Source organism: Heterocephalus glaber, unplaced genomic scaffold (genome assembly GCF_053883595.1).
Source record: "Heterocephalus glaber isolate CG9 unplaced genomic scaffold, H.glaber_assembly_v1.0 deba00001781, whole genome shotgun sequence".
In the NCBI taxonomy this organism is placed as follows: domain Eukaryota; kingdom Metazoa; phylum Chordata; class Mammalia; order Rodentia; family Bathyergidae; genus Heterocephalus; species Heterocephalus glaber.
In genome coordinates, this window is record NW_028258467.1 from 7,586,197 (window position 1) to 7,605,948 (window position 19,752).

The 19,752-nt window shown below is 37.1% G+C and overlaps 1 protein-coding gene and 1 long non-coding RNA gene across 25 annotated transcripts in view; one reads left to right on the forward strand and one right to left on the reverse strand.

Annotated features, from left to right (window-relative positions):
- Nucleotides 1–19,752, forward strand: part of Rbfox1 (RNA binding fox-1 homolog 1) — a 1,452,839-nt gene that overhangs the window by 738,883 nt on the left and 694,204 nt on the right. The window lies entirely within an intron of this gene.
- Nucleotides 1–19,752, reverse strand: part of LOC110345754 (uncharacterized) — a 40,455-nt gene that overhangs the window by 18,324 nt on the left and 2,379 nt on the right. Inside the window, exon 2 of the long non-coding RNA XR_015447908.1 lies at nucleotides 18,313–18,532. This is a non-coding gene — a long non-coding RNA (uncharacterized LOC110345754). The remainder of the gene's footprint in view (nucleotides 1–18,312; nucleotides 18,533–19,752) is intronic.

Consider the following 19,752-nt stretch of genomic DNA (forward strand, 5'->3'; position numbering starts at 1 on the left):
ATGATGTACACCTGTTTCTGTATAGAAGACAGAAATGAAGTTGAAAGAGAGAAATAGATTACACTTCCTTAGTACCAGCATGCTGATGATTCATGCTTATAAAAAAAAGAAATAAAAAATAATTCATGAATCTAATAAGAACAGGATATTGATTTTATTTTTACAAAAGTGCCACCTCTTGAGTATTATTAGCTCTTACCTCCCCCACTAATCATGTTTATCTTTTCATAATAAAAAGCCAAGATTCCATGCACAGTTCTCTGACCTGCTCCTCAAAGAGATCTGGAAAGATATTTTCTGATCTACTATCCCATATATGGACTCTAAGACCATAATTCCTTTTACTTGTTGGCTGTTCACCAGGAAACTTGATAGTGATGAAGCAGCTGCTTGTTCTTGTTCAGCTGAGTAGCTCTAATGGCAGTGTGCAGATTTTCCAATAGGGGGTCACTTTGGTCTGTTTATAAAAATCTGAGCTCAGTTGAGAATGTTCATAAGAAATGTTTCAGAGGGCTTGAGACAAAGCCCCTCTGTGTTGATACTTAACCCCCATGGAATTGCCATTTATTAAGTCACACAGTGTTGTAATCATTTAAATTATTTCACTGACTACAATATCAGCAAAATGACAAAATGTCTTCCAGCCCTGACCTTTGACAATAGTAGACATGCAAATATAAAGTCATTTTAATCCCTCAAAAAACATTGACATTAGTATTTTTTTTCCTGCCATTCTTGTTTCTTTATAGATTCACACTTTTGAGTATTCAGAGCTTGCCTTTTCTTTCTGTTAGAGTAATGCAGCAGAGAGAAGAGTTATTGATGAGGGCTGATTAAGCAAATTAATGAATTGAGACAGCTGAATAGTAAGTGAGAAGAATCTGAGGAGTGGAATTGGATTTTGCTCATTGATTGTAAAGTGTAGGAGTTTAAACCACAAGGGTACCTGAAGAAACAAGCTGTGTTGCTCAGGTAAGGGAGGAAAGAGTATTTGGGATTGCATGTGTTTTTTCCTTTTCTTTTCCAAAGAAGATTTGTGTACTGACTTTTCATTGGTTTTTTTGCAGACATTTTCCTTGCCTCGTTTTCTGAGTCATCTACAAAAGTTTAAATGAATTCATTCATCAAATCCATATCACATGTCCACTGTATTCCAGACCAGATACAGTGCTGGACTTTTAACAGTCTTACTTAGTGTGTTTAATTACTGAATGTTCTCAATTCTAATAGAGTCAATTGACCTTTGCTGGGGGTGCTAAATATTCATCTCTGGCAAGCATTTGCTATTTCACATTCTTCAAATTTTAAACAAGCAGACAATACTATGTGTTGGAAAGAATGTGGGGGCGCTAAATGGTCACACTCTGTTGGTGAGAGTGTGCATTGATGTAACTAGTTTAGTAACTTTCTGGTCAGTTTGGGATAAACCTATCTTTGACCCAGAAAGTTCAGCTCTACATATGTGCATAAGAGAGATACATGAGAAGATTCGTTTTACCATTCTACCAACAAGTTGGGAAAACAGCAACCAATCAAGCGAACATTAATTGCCCAGCAAAAGGAAAGTAGAAAATAAATTGAAGCAAAATTCATTCCTGCAATGCCATGTTGTAGTTAAAGTAAATAAATTGATCTTTATATGTCAAGATAGATAAATCTCAAAGCCATCATGTTGAACAGCAACAGCAAAGTTCATTTCCAGGAGGAGATATACAGTGTACCACCATTTGTACTTTTTTGAACATGGAAAAATGTTGGACAGAAGGTATCCTCATGGGTTATTTTCATATATGGTAAAACAGGAGAGAGATGTTAAGGAATGGTGAATACTATGTTCGACACTATTGATGGGTAGAGAAGGGGTTGCAATCAGGGTGAGCAACTGAAAAGATTTGATTAAATTTGTTATATTTTATGATGCATGGTGTGGGGTAGACATTTGCTCTACGATCTTTTGTAATTTTTGTATGTCTTATGTATTGCATGACACAGATGAATGCATCTGAGAAGCTACAGCCATCAGTTTGTGCACGCGCGCGCGCGTGTGTGTGCGTGTGTGCGTGAGCGCTTGCGTGCACAGGTGCATGCGCACGCATGCTGAGGTTTTTTTGTTATTTTTTTGGGAGGGTTGCATTAGGTTCCTTTCTTTTTCAGAGGACCATTCTCTAATAATTTTCAGGTCTTCAAAAGAGTTTTGTACAAAAGCAAGGCCATTTCAAGTGCAATATCTCAACAAGATTGTTTGGGGCTGATGAGCCAAGGGAAGCAATACCCTCAGTCTACAAGACAAAAACTGGACAAGTCAAACGGTTCCCTAATGGCTTTGATCAATGTAAACTGCTAATTGCAAGACATGACTCTCTTTTCCAGAAGGAATGATTTTCTCCCCCACTCAATTACTAGGATAATTGCTTCAACTCTCAATGTTCTTTTAACTGGGAAAATCCGATGTTAGCATCTAAGACTCTCATTTCATATTAAGCCACTGAGTTGTTCCAGCGAACTGCCCCTCTGTAGGGTCTTTCTGTTACAATATTACAGACTTGGCATGCATCTTCCTCTTTTTCTGTGCATATAATGAGGTAAAATTTGTTTTGGATGGTCCTAATGTCTTGCAGGTTTACAACTATTTGAAAACCCCATCAATAATACGTATCTGGCCAAGGTGTTTTTACATTCATACCTTCTCTCTCTCTCTCTCTCTCTCTCACTAGTGTTTCTTATTTTTTGTGTAGTATGCACTTTCTCTGTGCCCAGAAATGTTATTAACATTAACAAGTGTTCTCCTTGGCCCTAGCAGGGGTCTGCAAAGGGAACTGGCTTGGAATGTGCAATGGGGAATCACAAATCAAATAAGAGCTGTGATGCAAATTGCATAGTGTGGCTGGCAAACTCAATAAGCTCTGGTCAATACTGATGGGGGAAATCAGGGCAAAGCTAATTTTGATGAGAACATGTCATTGGACTGCTGGGAAGACTTAGAAAAGATGCACTTCACAACAACCAAAAAATATTTATACATTTAACTTTCAGGTTTAATAAGGAGTCACCATGTGCCATGTGTAGGACATAAAGTTAAATGAGTAGTGGTCCCTATTCTGGAGATGTATTGGGCAGAAGAATCCCCTGGAAGTCTTGTGAATATGCAGATTTCTGTACCATCTGTGCACATTGCCAGTCCTCAGGCCTGGAGTGGAGCCTTGGAGCTTCCTTTTCTAGCAAGCTCATAGGTGATATGATAGTGCTGGGTCATGGAAGGATGCAGCATTTTGGATAAGAAGATCCTACAGTAGATAGATGGTGGAGGAAAAGAGGCCAGTAACAAAACTTTTTAATTCATTGATATGGAGAGATGCAATAGCAGTGATTTTAGCCATGTTGCAGGAAACTACGAGAAAGGGAGGCCACCTCTGCCTCATACAAGGGACCTGCAGAAAGGTGGTGACATCTGACTTGAACCTTGAAAAATGAAAACTTCTCCAGGCAGAGTTGAGAGTTTTTCTAGGCAAAGGGAATAGAATGCAAAAATTGCAGAATGCTTTGGGAAAACAGGAGCAGTTTAGTGTGAACAGAGCTGGAGGTAGAAGTGAAGTGATCACAGATGGTATTTAAAAATAGACTGCAGCTTTTTGCAGGGAGAAGATTGGTAGAATCCTGAAGTGTTTGGGACATTATTCGGTGATGGGAGCCATGAGAGATGTTGTTTTAAAGATGATTTGTGGGAGAATGGATGAAGGGAGGCTAACAGATGACATAGAATTAAGAGAGGAAGAGGGCTTGCTTGAATTTGTTCTTGGAGCAGAAAGACACAGCAAAAGACATTTCAGTCTAAAGGCAAGACTCTCAAAGCAGAAGACAAAGCAACCTTTAGATGCAGATTTGACAAAGTAGTCAAGAACCAATGGTAATGATAAAATTGTTGAAATAATATGTGGATAGCCAAGAGAGTTAGGACTCACACTTATCGATAATAGATGGCTACACTTCCAAAGTTCATCACTGCAATTTGGAAGAATAAAGACCCATAAAGGAATAAATAAGCAAACTTTGCCTTTAGCTTCCTCTTAATTCATGGGTAGCTTGTACAAGTAGAACACACAGCAGGGACTGTGCTGTAGTACTTATTGATATTACTTCCTGGTTGTATAGATAAATGTAAATGCCAGGATGAAGCCCGTCTTGGATGCCCTTCTTATCTTTGTCAGACAAAGATAAAGAAGGATGCAGAGAGAATGGCATAAACATCCTAAGATTCTGGTTTTTAAAAAATGACCAAGCCAAATTGGATGTTGGCACCTGCCTTTAGCAATCCCAAATAAATCCCTAAGGAGATAATGACCCAGCCATCTCGCACAATGTGAGGAGTATATAGGGTGAAAGAAGGCAAATCTTGTAGCCAGAAAGAAATACCAAGTTCTTTACTGGTAATTTACATATTTAAATATTACCTGTCAATTCCTATTCATTTCCTTCACATGCTATGCTCTTTCTCCCGTTCTTGCAAAATCATCCTAAATTCTTCACTCTTTCTGCCCTTCTCCCTTCTGTCCATGTTGTACCTTGAAAAACCTCTAATTAATATATCTGTCAAAAGTTGACACCATGCAGGGCAGGAGGGGGCAGGAAAATGAAATTCACAAGGAAAATAAGGATTCTCTTTAGTAGGCAGGAGGGCTTATTTCAGGGAAATTATTTTCATAATTCTTGTCCAATCCCATAAATAATTCATCATTTTTCTCCTCAAATCATTAGATTCTTAGACATTTTCCCCCGAAAGCATAACTTCTCTACTTTAAAACACATTCAAAAATAAGAAATTAGAGCCACTCTTTATTCTTTAGTTATATAATCCAGTAATTGGAAGATAAGAGAACATTTCAAAAGTAATAAATACAGAGTACTACATAAAGAGGCAATTTGTTTTATTTTTATGGGTTCAGACAGTTTACAAAATCACTAGCAGTTCATAAAAGATATGACACCATCATATCAAAAAAGTAGGAAGGACATAATCTCGGAATGAAAGAACTTGTAAAGACATAGCTTTGGTTTTAAAATTCATATTCTTCTCCTTTTTGTCATGAACTGAAATATACATCATCACAGGTTCTGGGGGTCAAAGGAAGGATGTTTGAGATGGGTGGCCTAATCTGTGTCTTTCATTTTGTTCATGATGGAAAATTCCAAACTGGCTTTTATAGCCTTTTGATAATCCCTGGGATCCCAAGGAAGTGGTTGCCTTAGAAAATTTTATTCTGTAAAATCCATCTTTTTAAAGTTAGTTTTTCTTCTAACAGAAAATAGATGTACTCATTACTTAGGTCTTTTTGATGGGCACCAATTTCTCTTTTTCTAATGTTCTATAAATGCTCCTCAAAACAAAAAGGACATTTAAAAATTTTTTTCTCTTTGGAGGTAAGTTCAAAACAGGATAAACAAAGACTCCTCAGTCTTAATGTCAAGGTTGGCATGGGTCTTTCAAATATTTATAATTACTTAAATAATATGCATTCATTGTAAACAACATGAAAAATATAATAAAACACAAATACAGAGAATCACTTCTAATCTGACCATTGTTTATGTTTAGTGCATGCTATCTTGATATTCTCCTTAAATAGATAAACCTCATGCCACAGAAATGTCTTTAGCCTTTATTTGGTACATGGTTAGTGCTTTGGTGCTAATACCAGGAATTGTACTAGCTGTTAAAGATGCAATTCATGTTGTTTTATAGATTGCAGTGTGTGATCCAGTATTTTTAACAAGGTGGTGTGGACCTTATTCATCCTCACGATATATGATAACATAATAGTCCCTAACCCCATGAATTAATCAAAGCACTTTAATATCTATTTTTGCCTCTCATTTACTATTTGGTTGCCTATCACACATAGTTTTATTTGTTGTATTCTGCTTTATTTGTTGTGGGCAGTCTTATTTTTTTCTGGCAAATCTCTTGCCTCCTAAGTAACTCAGTGTTAACACGTGTGATGAAAATGCTAACACATTGTTTTCTCTCCTACTGATGTCTAAATCAAGTCAGGAAAGCACTGAAAAAACAATGAGGGAAAAAGAGGGAGTGATACTTGCTAGTATAGCATCTTTGTATAAATATGGAAAGAGAAGGATTGAAATCGAAGTTACAAAGTTGTATTCTTATATGAAATAATTCATCCTTCTTTTCTTTCCCAAACTTTAAAAAAATATAATATGTATCTTTCTTTATACTAAAATGGCTTCACTCACTTTATCTCTGCCAGTTATCACTTCAGTCTCGTCTCATGTTTTTATTGTTCGTGAAATATAAACTATTCTTTTACCACTCTCCCTTTTTGTGGCTAGGGTGGCTGATGGACTTCAAGTTTCAAGCTCTAATGGAACAAGGACATTTGTATGTCACTTCTCAGTGAAAAGTAATGGGAAGCTTTGATGGGTCTAATGTGGGGGGAGGTTCAAACCCCATCCATCATGTCCATGTGTGCTTGTATCTCAGACAAACAAAAAGTGGAGGGTGCAAAATGTGTTTCTTTTATAAAAGATTTTATTGAAAGGTTAGAGCATTCTATTGTGACTTTCTTGTGCACAGTACTTGGAATGCAAAACATCAAGATAAGAGAAAAAGTTCTTAAGAATCATTAAATTCATGAAAATATCTAAAGGTCATGCTGGTTTAAACTTACAAAACAGCCCCTAGTTAGAGTCTTTGTTCTCCAGTCTTTACAAGCAAAATTCAGTGTCTCGCTCTTACTAAGAGCCTAATTTAAGGATTGCATTCTAACCAGCAAGAACACTTCCAATGGGAATTTCCCATACAGCAATCAGGTTTTTGCTTGGAAATATACTAACTGGGGATGTTTTGTGAATTTTCACCTTTCTCTTGCAAGGAAATGTGTGAAATTCCTTAAATCTTTGTTTTCTGATGAGTATGGGCATGTGTGTGTGGTGGGGGGGATGGCCTTTTCTGGACTATCATTATCCCCTTATGATGGTTTTATACAAGGAATTACCTCTCTTGTGGCAGGAATTCTCTTTAGTGAACCCATAATCTATTTTTTTCATGGATGAGAAACTAATGAATTTTAAGTGAAAGGAGAAAAAATACAGGGAAAAGGATCTAGTGCATATTTATCAGTGACAGTGCATCAATTATCCACCAGGTCATTAGCTTTAGATTTCCCCAGGACAAGCCCTGTTTATAACTTTATCCTGGTGTAATTATTAACATCTCTGGTTCTACTCACAAGTGTTTCAGTTTGGATGATACATTCTGTAGTTACTCTGTAATAGCCCTCTTAAACAGGAGAGTAATAAAGTATAGAATTTCAAAATACAGAGCTTTGGATAAGACAAATTTGCAAGTGAAGTCTGATTCCCCATTGTCTTCTGGCAAGCTTAAGTTACTTAACATATCATATCTCACTTAACTTACTTGAAAATGAACATATAATAATAATTTTCCCCTTAAGAGTGTTGACAAAATTGCATGTGTGAAATTTTATCAAAGTGCTTGATAAAAGGTACAGGTCCTGAAGGTGGGGCCTCTAGGAGGGATTAGTGTCCCTATAGGAAGCAAAAGAGGTATCAAAGCTGCTCTGCAATACAGTGGTCATCTGCACACCATGGAAAAGACTCTCATCAGGAACTTGGCCTTCTCATACCTTGACCTTGGTCTTCCCAACCTCCAGAACTGTGAGAAATAAATGACTGTCATTTATGCCATTCAATACATGCTATGATGCGACAGCATCCTACAATGCGTGAGATATCTTCATTATGACAGCAGCTTGGATTGCATCTCCCTGCCTCTAGGAGGTGGTGTTTGGTCATGTGACTCATGTTGACCAGTAAAATATGTACAGAGGTAATAAAAACATCTTTCGGGTGCCCTTTGGATGATATTTTGTGCTTTGCTCTTGCCTTGAAAATTTTGAATGAGTTAAGGTTTGTCCTCTGTCAGTTCATTTCCCTGAATGACATCAAAAAGCAAAAGTTCTAGCCAACCTGTAACTGGCATATAGCATGAGTGAGGCTAACTTTTATTATTATAAACCACTAACTTCAAGGGCAGGGTAACCTAGCCCACAACAGCTGACACACTTTGCCTCCTGATTGCCTATGTTCTTTTCTGCTTCTCATGTAGCCGATATCATCCTCCTCCCACTGGTCATCATCAACAACATTTACTGAACACCTACCATGTGCAAAATATGTTTTAGTATGTTTTTTTTTATAAAAACCCAGTCTGACCAACAGTATATATAGCTTGTCAATTGTTGCGTAAAGAAATGGACTCAATTTGTCACTAGTTGCAAATCCCAGTTCGTTGTAAGCAGAAAAATAAGAAAGAATAAAATATGGATCTTCATAACCCTAAATCCTGTAGTTAACTATTGTGGTATATTTTTTTTCTTTTTTGGAGTATGGGAAAATTTACATTATCTTTTTTAAAGTGGCTTTTATGTGACTGATGTGACTTTTTCAACCTCTGTCTTTAGAGACAATGTCTTACATTGAACCATATAAAAAAATTAACATGAATTTCTGTGCAGTAGGATGGGAAACTGGAGGAATGGGGAAGATAAAAGTATAATTAGAATCTTTCTTCATTTTGACTTCCTAAGACATTTCTCCATCCAAAACCAAATTCTAGACACACATTTATTAAATTTGCAAAGCCATAGGAATCTTTTGAGGACATTTAAATGATTAGAAATAGATAAAATTCCAAATAGCACCAGTTATGTGTCCAGTTTAGCTACGTCATTCTAAAGGCTTTTGAAGACACATGAACTAACTACTCCACGGGAATCAAAGGAATGAGAAGAAAATCCATTCTGAATGGAGTTGCTTCCCCAAAATCACTAAAAGTAATCCAAAGTCGTGAGATATTTCTATTATCTCAGAACTCAGGACAATGCTCACAATGTTATGATCTACAAATTAAGGGAAAGGGGAAACATGGTATTTTGATGCTGTGAGATTTCAGTATGTATTTCTCTGAGTTGATCACACATGTTTGAAAATTATTAAATTGTTAATTTGCCAGTATCCCTCATTCTTGGATAATGATGATGATGATGGTGGTGGTGGTGCTGCTGCTGCTTTTCTCTAGGCCTTTTGAGTCACCTACTTTTCACAGAGTGGTGAGGAAAAAGGTTAGTGTTTAGCCTGAAAATACAATTCTATCCACAACTTAATAGGAAGAGCAGAGAGAGTTAGCAGCCCTGGGGTAGGCCAGCATAGGAGAGAGTATGGCATTCTTTTTGGTTGCTGGAAAAGATTCGCATCTTTTCCCTTGTCAGCACGACTGAAATTTAGCACTGCTATGAAACAGAAATCTGATACTCCAAGATGTTCCCATTGGACTTGCAGATATCTTCTTTACATTTTGATTGTTTCAGCAAGTCATACCTCACTTCTGATACCTATAAATATCTAGGGTTTTAGTTGATGCACGTCCAGATAGTCTTACAACCAGGATTTAAGAGCTTCATGATATTATTTGCCATGAATAATTGCTTGTGGAGCATATTGTATCACCTTGTATAGCTTTTGCAGGCTGGTTTTAATTTCAGGTTTGACTGTTATATTGTAGCTTTGCAAAGCAATAACAAAAAAATCGTAATTTAGATTAGAAGAAACAAAAGAAATGATGATGGGAATATTACCATAACCGTAACTTTACAGCACAGTTTAATTATTTGGTTCAGTAATGTTCAATAATTATTTCAACACCAAAATCCCTCCTCACTCCAGCCCCTCAACAAACTAAACAACTGTTTCACTACCAGCAACTAATTTATAAGGTAATTTCAGAATCTTATGACTTCTTGTCTCTCTGAGATTTACAGTCACTAATAAAAGGCTCTAACTTTGAGAGGCATGAATTAAAACTCATTTTTAAAGAGAGTAAAAATGCAGGGCTTTTTTCAAGTTATTCTTCCATCTAGAAGAGTCCATATTCTTATAGACTTGGTTGTGGATGGAGCCCAGTATCAGGTTAGTAATATGGGCTCAGGAAATGTTGGAAATATGGGTGAATTCGAGCAATTGACTTAAATTTGCTTACATTCCTGAGGATGAAACTGGAGGGAGGTTTTTTCTTCTCTTTTTGAAAAATTTATTTGTTTTTCACTCATACACATTTGTTATACAGAATAATGATGTTTATTTTGGGGAATTGGTAAATGCATATAACATCTTGGTCATTTTCAATATTCTTACCTCTCAAAATTCCCTTGCCCATCTCCAAGAGCATATTTTCTAATCTCCTCTTATCTCTCTTATATTTTATTCATTTCTGTATTTGCTGTCTTATATAAGATAAAATGTGCAATATTCAACTTTCTGAGACTGGCTTATTTCCCTTAGCATGATGGTCTCAAGCTCCTGCTATGGGAATCAGTGTGGAGGTGCCTCAAAGAACTATAAATAGAAATCCCATTTGACCCAGCTATAGTCCTCCTGGGTACATTCCTGGAAGGACTAAAGACTTCATAGCATAGGAATTCCTGTATACCCATATTTACAATGGAACAATTCATAATAGCTAAGTTTTGGAAACAGCCTACATACCAATCAATAATAAGACAAATATTCAGCCATAAGGAAGAATGAAATCATGTCATTTGCAGGAAAATGGATGCAACTCTTTTCTCTGTTTTAAATAAACTAATTAAAGCTTAATTCCATTTGTTTGAAAATACCTCTCCTCTCTTACCTCACTCTTTTGCCCCATATCCAGTGATCAAGTCCTGTAGATCTTCCTCTTTTTTATCTTCTGGCCTAAGCCACTCTTTCCTCTTACCTGGAGTCCTCTGAGCACTTCCTATCGGTCTCTTTCCTCCATGCTCACCCTCAACAACTATTGCTCATATGATACTTTCTCAAACGTGACATGAATTCCTCACAGCCACTTTTGCTGAAATTCCAAATATGGCTTCTACTACCTTCAGGACCAAGTCTAAAAATTTTGTCAGTATCCCCTAGATATCATCCTTGTCTAGTCTCCTCTGTCCTAAAGTCCTATGTGACATTTTCCTACTATCTGTATTCTTTGAGCGTGTGTGTGTGTGTGTGTGTGTGTGTGTGTGTGTGAGTGATATTTCCTCTGCAGCATGTGTACCTCTTAAAACCACTTGATACAGCTAATCCCACTGCTCCTTAAATTTGGGGGTTTCCCTTCTCAGTTAAATAACCCACTTTGATCATCCCCAGAACCAAGGGGTACCCATTTTTGCACTGCTTATGTCTTCATATATTACCATAATCCCTCAGCAGATGGCAGAGAATGAGGCATGTTTATCTGGGCCACCAGCTTATGCTTCTCCCCTACCTACCCCCTACCCTGGAGACTAGCACACGGTAGAGACATAATAATTGTCATGTAAACGGATAAATGGCTCCTATTTCCATGAAGTGCTTGGGGTAGTTCTGCTTCCCTGCATTTCTTTCTTTCCCTAGCCTCCCTTCCTTTGGCAATAATGATTTTCCCTGTAACTGTAGCTCATTCACTTATTTGCTTTAAACATTTTAGAAATTATTTCCTAAAATTAAATTTAGGAAACAGCTGAAGTATCCCTTCAGAAATCTCTAAATTTTTCTTGTTTGGAAGGCTAGTTCCAGTTTATATTGAAATCACTCTTCAAGAAGAGAAAAGAGGGCTGGGGATTTAGCTCAGTGCTGTGGCCTTCCTTGCAAGTGCAAGGTCCCAAGTTCGATCCCTGGTACAAAAAAAAAAAAAAGAAGAAGAAGAAAAAGAACTCTTGTATGAACAACAAAATACCCAATTAATAATCAACTACTTTGAATATTCCTGCAGAAGCACACAGTTGTATTGGACTGATTACATTCTATGGCTACTACCAAAATTATGATTTCCAGTAAACTGAATATAGGGATGTGTCTGAAAACTAGAGCTTTTTTCTTCAAGGAGTTAAAAGTAAAGAAATAAATTGAGATAGAGGTGAATTGATTTCTTCAACCAAGATGGTTGAGTTATGTTTAGATTCTTAGAAGAGTTAACAGAATATGACGATTCAAAAACTGCATGTTCCAATAAAAATGGTGCTATTAAGAAGAAAGTCATACTTCTCAGTAACCTCTGTGACACTCTGCTCAGTTTGACTTCCCTAGCTGCAGCTGGGTTTGAGTATAATGCCATTGATTTTGTGAGATTTCATAAAGATAATTAGATATACTGGAGTGTGTTCTATATTCTCAGCATTTCAGAAGCTATGCAAAGCCATCCAGACTTTTGAAATATGTACCTGGCATTTCTTCCTTGAGAAACTTGTAACTTCTATGCATTGGAAAAAAGTCTATAGCAAGTCTTCCTCCTGAAGCATGAAGCAAGAATAAACTATGAGGGGTAGGATTTTTGCCTGCTTTTTCATTTATCTAAATAAATGTATGAAATGTATGTTTAATTTATACATTTGTTATCTCAGTCCCAAAGCGTAACTATTATAACACCTTGAGCTTCCTTATGTTAGAGGGGAAACAAAAACATTAGAAACATGATTATGCTTTAATTTAGGTCTTTTAGTTATGTAAGCAGAATGCAATTAAACAAGAAGTGCTCACGATGACTGCATATTTCAAACAGGCTTTCAATTTATCACAGTTTTATGTGTATCTTCTTGAATTGCATGAAGCTTCCTCAGGGCAATGACAGTGAATTATAGCTATGTTCTTGTAATTACTTTCAGTTAAAAAAGAAAAAGTAAAACTTTGCTGCACAAACTATAGAGTTAAACACATTCAACATCTATTTTTTTTTAATTCTGTGGGATTTTATGTCAGCTGTAAGATTCTCTCCATTCATAGTTTAGGTGGGAAGTGTCTCGAATACTATCTCATCATTATGTTTACTCTCGTGATCACATTTTTGTTGTTGTCATAGTTACCATGAACCTCAGTTGTGTATATTATTTTGATTAATTGGTACAACTCTGTGATCTTTATCACTCCTATTTTGTAGATGAGGAAACTGAGGCTTTGAGATGTGAAGTAACTGACATAAAATCTCACAGAAAGTATAGCATCTAAGATGATAAACTAAGAGCCTAACCTCACAGCCCATGCTATTAAACCTAATGATGACTCCAAATTGATCAAAAAATGGGGAGGAGCTCTGAAGGCATATCAGGGTAGTCAAGAATTTTTAAGTACTGAAGGACTCAAACTTTAGATTGAAATCTCATCATCAATTAACTTTGTGACCCTTATCAGGTTATCACATTTTCTCAGAGTGACTTCTTTGTAGGTATTGTTGTGTAACTTCTGTCATGATGATAGCTTCACTGTTGCTATCCAGGAAGCTTCAATATATCTCTGACCACTTTTTAGTTGTCCAAGGGACACAACTGGGGTCCAGAGGAGTTCTATGCAGAAGTTTTTATGTTTTGATCTGTCCTGCATAGTGAAAGCTTTGGCCTGTGCTGTTCAATAAGAGCCATGTCTCTCAAGTTGGAAGTGACTTTTGAGGTGCTAGCTAGCTATATTCATGGTCTCTCCACATGACCACAAGAGCTGGAAGATTCAGTCTTTTATGTCACCATCTACTGCAGCATCCATCAGTTCATTGTTCTGGTAAGGACTGTGAAGCATGCCCATGTCCAGAGCAAGGCTATCATTAAGGAATATGGGAGCCCTGTTACAACTTTGCTGCTTTTCACCAGTGAAGGATAGAGTCTGTTCTCACATGGATGAAAATAATTTGGACATAGAAGTTATAATTCTTTGCTGACCACAAACTCTCTTTTTCTAATACCCTAAAACAGTGGTACTGAACTTATAGCATGCAGCAGCGGGCTGTTAATTATCACTGAAAGCTCTAAAAGGTGCACCATCACTACGCTAAAATAACCTCTAGTACAATTCATCTTAGATTCCTCCCAACCAATCTTCCTTAGCAGTTATCATGGAGTCATTTAACTATTTCTTGATTACCGTATTCAGTGGTCAATAAATGACTCATTTGTTCTTCCACAATCACATAGAAATAACGTCAACACCATTCAATCCTCTAAATATATCATTTTGTTATCCAGAGTCCATCAACTAAAATAAAGTCACTCTTCAGAAACTGTGGTATCAAAAATAACCATATTCTTCTTGGTTATTATTTTATCTTCAGCATGTAACATTGTGTCTAACACACCATTAGGCACTTAAAAATATTTGCTGGATTAAAAAATAAGTCACATATCGAAATCAACAGATAGAGGAGCCTTCAGCTTTTAGCATATTGTTCTAGGTCAAAAAGACTTCTTGTACCTTCTTTTTCTTTCTCAAACTATCTCCCATGGTAACTTTCTGTTCCTGAATCTTGGCTAGTACCAAGAAAGTCAGTATCTGCCATCTGATTAGGAAATTACTCCCATTCCTTCCATGCTAACTAATGCTCTTTTCCTTATTTGTATGTATAAACATGAAAAACTTTTGTATCCTACAATCAACCAAAAGATGAATTTCTAACCTGAGCAGCGGAAGCAGGATTGGATTCATCATAGTGCAAATGGAAAATTGCTTTCAGCCCACCAAATACTGGGCACACCAGTCTAACCTTTTTTCAAGTTTCTTAAATATTTATGGGAGAATAATTTGCAGAATAATGAATATAGCTTTCTAGTGGAGCCACAAATACACACTATATTTCTGCTATTGTTTCTTATTAAATATTCATATGTATATTTTGCGTTTGCTCTATAACTGGCCATTTATGGATGCTTAACAAGCACAGACAGTCCTGTTGAGGAAAAATAATACCAAATAACTATAAGCAAAAGCAAACAAATGAACAAAAGATATCTCATTTCTGCAGTGGTTACATTTAAAAAGTACATTTAACATTTTTAATACAGTCCATATTTCATAAACACCACATGTTGACATGTACTAGAGAAAGATGGATGATTGGACCTGGAGGTACATCCCTCTATCTAGTTTTATGTGTGCATCTGGCAGAGCCAATCTTCGCTTCCCTTTAGCAGAACACAAAAATGTGATTCTCTAATAACTGACATAAGTGCATCATCTCCCAGTATGGACTCTATTATTAAATCACAAAGACAGATGAAACCAGAGGAGTGAGGAATCTTGACTTCCACTGATATCAGACCATAAAACCTCTACTTATTGTAATTGGGAAAGGAGCATCAGTTATCAGTACTTGGGATTAGGGGTAACTTTCAAATTCACTACAACAGAGTCTTGTTTGTTGCAGTTACACACATGTTTTTCATTTGCATACTGCTTCCGAGTTTATGGAGGATTTTCACATATAAGCCCGTAGTGAGAGATTCAGAGCAAGGATTATTTTTTCCATTCCTACAGTGAGAAAATAGAAGCCCTGAAGAGTTTCCAAAATGATAAGAGTCCTCTCTATAGGATTTTAAACTGTATAAATTACTTCCACACATACAGTCACATTTTGTTTGTGTAACTGGGAAAATAATTCATCAAGAAGTCTTCTTCCAGTCATTGAAATATCCATTCTAAGAGAATAAATGGGGGGCTGGCTCCACACTAAGAACACAAGCAGGGTTCCAAATTGTAGCTTTTAGACTTATATGGAGTTTTGGCTTAGCATAGTGCAGACTGGAGCTCAGGCTAAGGGCTGCAAAGAGCTGAATTGTTCTCCATGCACATCAGAAGGGGAATTGGAGGATGTTTTCCTTCTAAGAGGAGTAGAGCCAGAAGACACACGAGGATAGGAGGAATAAGAGAGTTGCTGAACCACATCATGCTATGTAAGGACTTCTGTAAGTAGCATTTACTAATGTTCATGTTCTTGCAATGGAAATCTTTTGAGTCCCAGTACAAAATGTGGTTGTTGTTGGAGTTCATCACCTGCCTCTTCTCCCTGATGAGTGCTTCCTGATCTTGTGGTTTGAGTGGGACCGTGAGGCTAGTTTTGGCCAATGAGCTATAAATGAAAAAGTGCTGGGACATTTCTTTGCAGATGCAAGGGTTCCTTTTTCTTTCTTGCCAGAGCGGCTACCACATCACCATCCCCTTGCCCTGTACCATCACATCTGTGATGGACATATGTTATCAAAAAGACATAAACCTTTGTGATTTTAAATCTTTTGAAGGCCAGGCATGGTGGCCCATACCTATTATCCTAACATTCCAGAGGTTGAGGCAGGAGGATTGCTATGAGTTCAATACTAGCCTCAGCAGCATAATGAGTTCAAGGTCAGCCTGAACTGCATAGTGAGACCCTGTCTCAAACAAGCAGACAACCAAAAAAAAAAACCAACTTTTGAGATTTTAGTTATTTGTTACTGTAGCCTTACCTGACATGCTGACTGATCCAATCTGCTAAACACATAGTGTCTTAATAGAAACATTTTTATATGTATTTGTCATCAAGAAAAGTTGCTGTGTTTCATGCTAGGATCAATTTTATTCAGAGGTAACTCAACAGCAGTGAGAGCCAGAGCAAAGAACAAAATTGCGGTGACAGCAGAACATGACATATTATGTAAGGACCCTGGAGATTTGCAGAATTCTTAAGAAAAGCTTTAGACATTTTGCTAACTGTAAAATGGGTATCTGGAAATATCGAGGTGAGTTTTAAGGGGCAGAAAGACATCAGCAGTGACCTCTGACAATCCTTCCAGTGTATTTTCCTGGCCAATGAGAAGGTTGGCACAGTTTTTTGTCTTATATTACAGATGAAGAAATTAAAGTTTATACAGTTAATCTTACTCGCATATAGTTATACAGCCACTAATAGGCAGAATGTAGATTACTAAATCCCTTCACCATAATTTCAGTGTTCTTTTAAAAAGAATTCTGAAAGCCAAATAATGAGCAGCACACACACACACACACACACACACACACACACACACACAAGACCACCCCAATCTCTGCAATTGTACATTGAATATGCTAAAGTATTCTGTATCTAAAATGTGACTGTCTCACAATCTGTTCTTTATGTCAATAGGACAGGCAAATCAATGACCAAATAGTTCCAAGAATATGAACCCTTTTAATAAATTTTCTAGCAATATGATATTTTTGTTATTAGTCAATGAATTGAATTTTGTCATTAAATTTTATTTATTAGCCTACCAGCCTGTTTCCTGAAGGGCAAGCCAACATTATGTGCCCTAAATTTTATCTGCTCTACTTAACTTCAAACATTTTGTCTATTTTTCCTGCCTTCATTTCTCTTCTCTGCTGCTTATATTTATTGGATGATCTGGTATTTAATTGTCAGAATTTTTGCCTTCGTTTCTTAAAATGATCTTCCATCTTTGTGTATGTAATTAATAAATGGGCTCCATCAGAACCTTAATTGCAATTTACATACTCATATAATATAGTTAGGAATAGGTTAATTAGATTATTCATATAACAAGTAGATTTACCAGAAGTTTTCACTGTCATTTTTCTAAACATCAATTTGTCAACAGATATTCTAAAAGCATAAATTAAGGTCCAGTCATGTCATTCCACTAATCTATGTCACACATATCTATTTAGTCACAACATTCTTCTCTAGGTAGCTAAGTGAAACCTCTTAATTCTTCTTAACACACTATTCCTGGCACTATCAGTTTCTCTAATTTAGTTTTTAAGTGGAAGCCAATTTTTTCTCCCTGTTCTACTCATGGTGTTAAATTTGTAAACAAGTTTGAAGCATTTTGAATTATCACATAAATGTGCAATCTTGCTTCATATCCACATTTGATAGTACCCTAAAACTATTTAAAATCTCAATGAATCAGGATTTTATTTTTTATGGTACTATGGATTAAACCCAATGCCTTTGCACTGAGCTATATCTCCAACCCTTAAAAAAATACTTTTTGAAACAGGGTCTTGCTAAATCACTACATTGCCCAGGCTGGGCTTAAACTTGCAATTAATCCTCTTGTCTCAGTCTCCTAAAGTGCAGGGATTACAGGTGTGGATCCTAATGCCCAGTTGAATCAGTTCTTCTGTTTATCCAATACCATCTGTGGCCCTCTGAAACTTTTTGTTTACTATTCCAGTTCTTTCATTTTTCCCCTCCACCCACACTAAATTTTCTTCCAGATTCAACTTCTTCTTGGAAAAGGATTTACACTGTAGGCTTCTAATTTCTCAGGTTATTTCTTGTAGGTCACCAGTGGTTGGTTCATAGCCGTCTATTCATGGAACATTTTCTCTTCAATGTGTGACCCTTTAGGGTATAAAAGAGAGCAAATATTCCCATCTGGAGCAGCAACATGACTACAAGGTTAAGAGGGGAAATATCCTTGGAAAGAGGATAAAGAATTGGGGAAAAATGGAAAGTAAAATTACCTTGGTTGTGTAGAGACAGAACCTGCTGGTTTTGACCACTCCCCTGATTTATAGTAGTCGCTCTTCCTCTGCAGTCTGTCTTTTACTCACCACTATATGTAGTGGCTCTGTGTGACTCAGGGCCAGCCAATCAGAGTGTACTCTTGTCCTTTGTTGTGATTGGTCCAGAATGGAAATGTGACCTATCCTGGGCCAAGTAGAGGGCTTTCCTGGAGCATTTCTAGAGGAATATGGAGGAGATAGTGAGCTCTGTGAATTATGTGTCAGATTAGACAACTTCGGGTGTGAGAACTCAGAAGCAACTGTAACCTTTCTCCCCAGAGTGTCAAAAGATGATGTGGAAGGGCAGAATGGGAAGGAAATGAACCCAAATCAGGTTAGCAATGGTAAATATTAGATGAAGAGGAAGGTACTGAGCTCCATAATGTTGCCAGAGGCAGTTAATATTATTTTTATGCTAATTATATTAGGATTGTATTATGATTGTTGTATTTCATATCTGATTACTGTGTTATTATTTTTTGTTTGGTTGTTTTGTTTTGTTTTGGTACCAGGGATTGAACTCTGGACCTTGTGCTTGAGAGGCAGGCAATGGAACCATTGAGCTAAATCCCCAGCCCTTGTGTGTTACTATTTTTTATATTATTGAATAGCTAAATATTTTGGAGTTTTTGGAGACCAAAGTGTATACTTTATTTAGTTGGCAGAAATAAGCTACTTGAAGCTATTGAGAAGAGTGATGGAAAAAATCAACATGCTAACATTAGGAAACTCAATCTGATAAATTTCTCAAGGTGGATAAACGAGGGAGAATCTAAGCAGGGGTGAGAAAAATGTAGTACATACCCTTTGCCTTCCCATGCTCTGCCTGTGGCAGGCATTGCTAATCAATCACAGCACTTTTACCTATTGAGTCCAGGCTGGCCACCCTATCCCTCTCAGAGCAATGTTTCTGCCAGTGACTACAGAGGATCAGAGCTGCACACAAAATCAAACCCATTTGCTCTCCTAAGCTCAGCCCAGGAGGACAGCCAGGAGTCTGAGAAACAGTCAGAAATAAGATTATCAAGATAAGACATAGATAGGGAGCGGGCAGTGAAAGGGACAACACCTAACCCTTGCTGCATCAGTGTGATGGTGCTGCTGGAACGAAGTGCACAGACTGAGTAACTGAAAGACAGCATGGTATTGTCTCACAGGAGTACAAAATCACGTGTTGGCCTGATCATTTTTTTTTTCTGAGAGCTCACAGGAAGGATCTGTCCTGGGGTTTTCCCCTTGGTTTGTAAATGGTGGTCTTTTCCCTGTGTCTCTTCTCGTCATTTCCCCTTTTGTAAGTCCAGCTTCACCAGTCAGGTTGCACTCCAAGGACAGCCTTGACTTTTAACCCATTTACTAAGATCCTGTGTCCAAATAAAGTCACATTCTGAGATGTTAGGA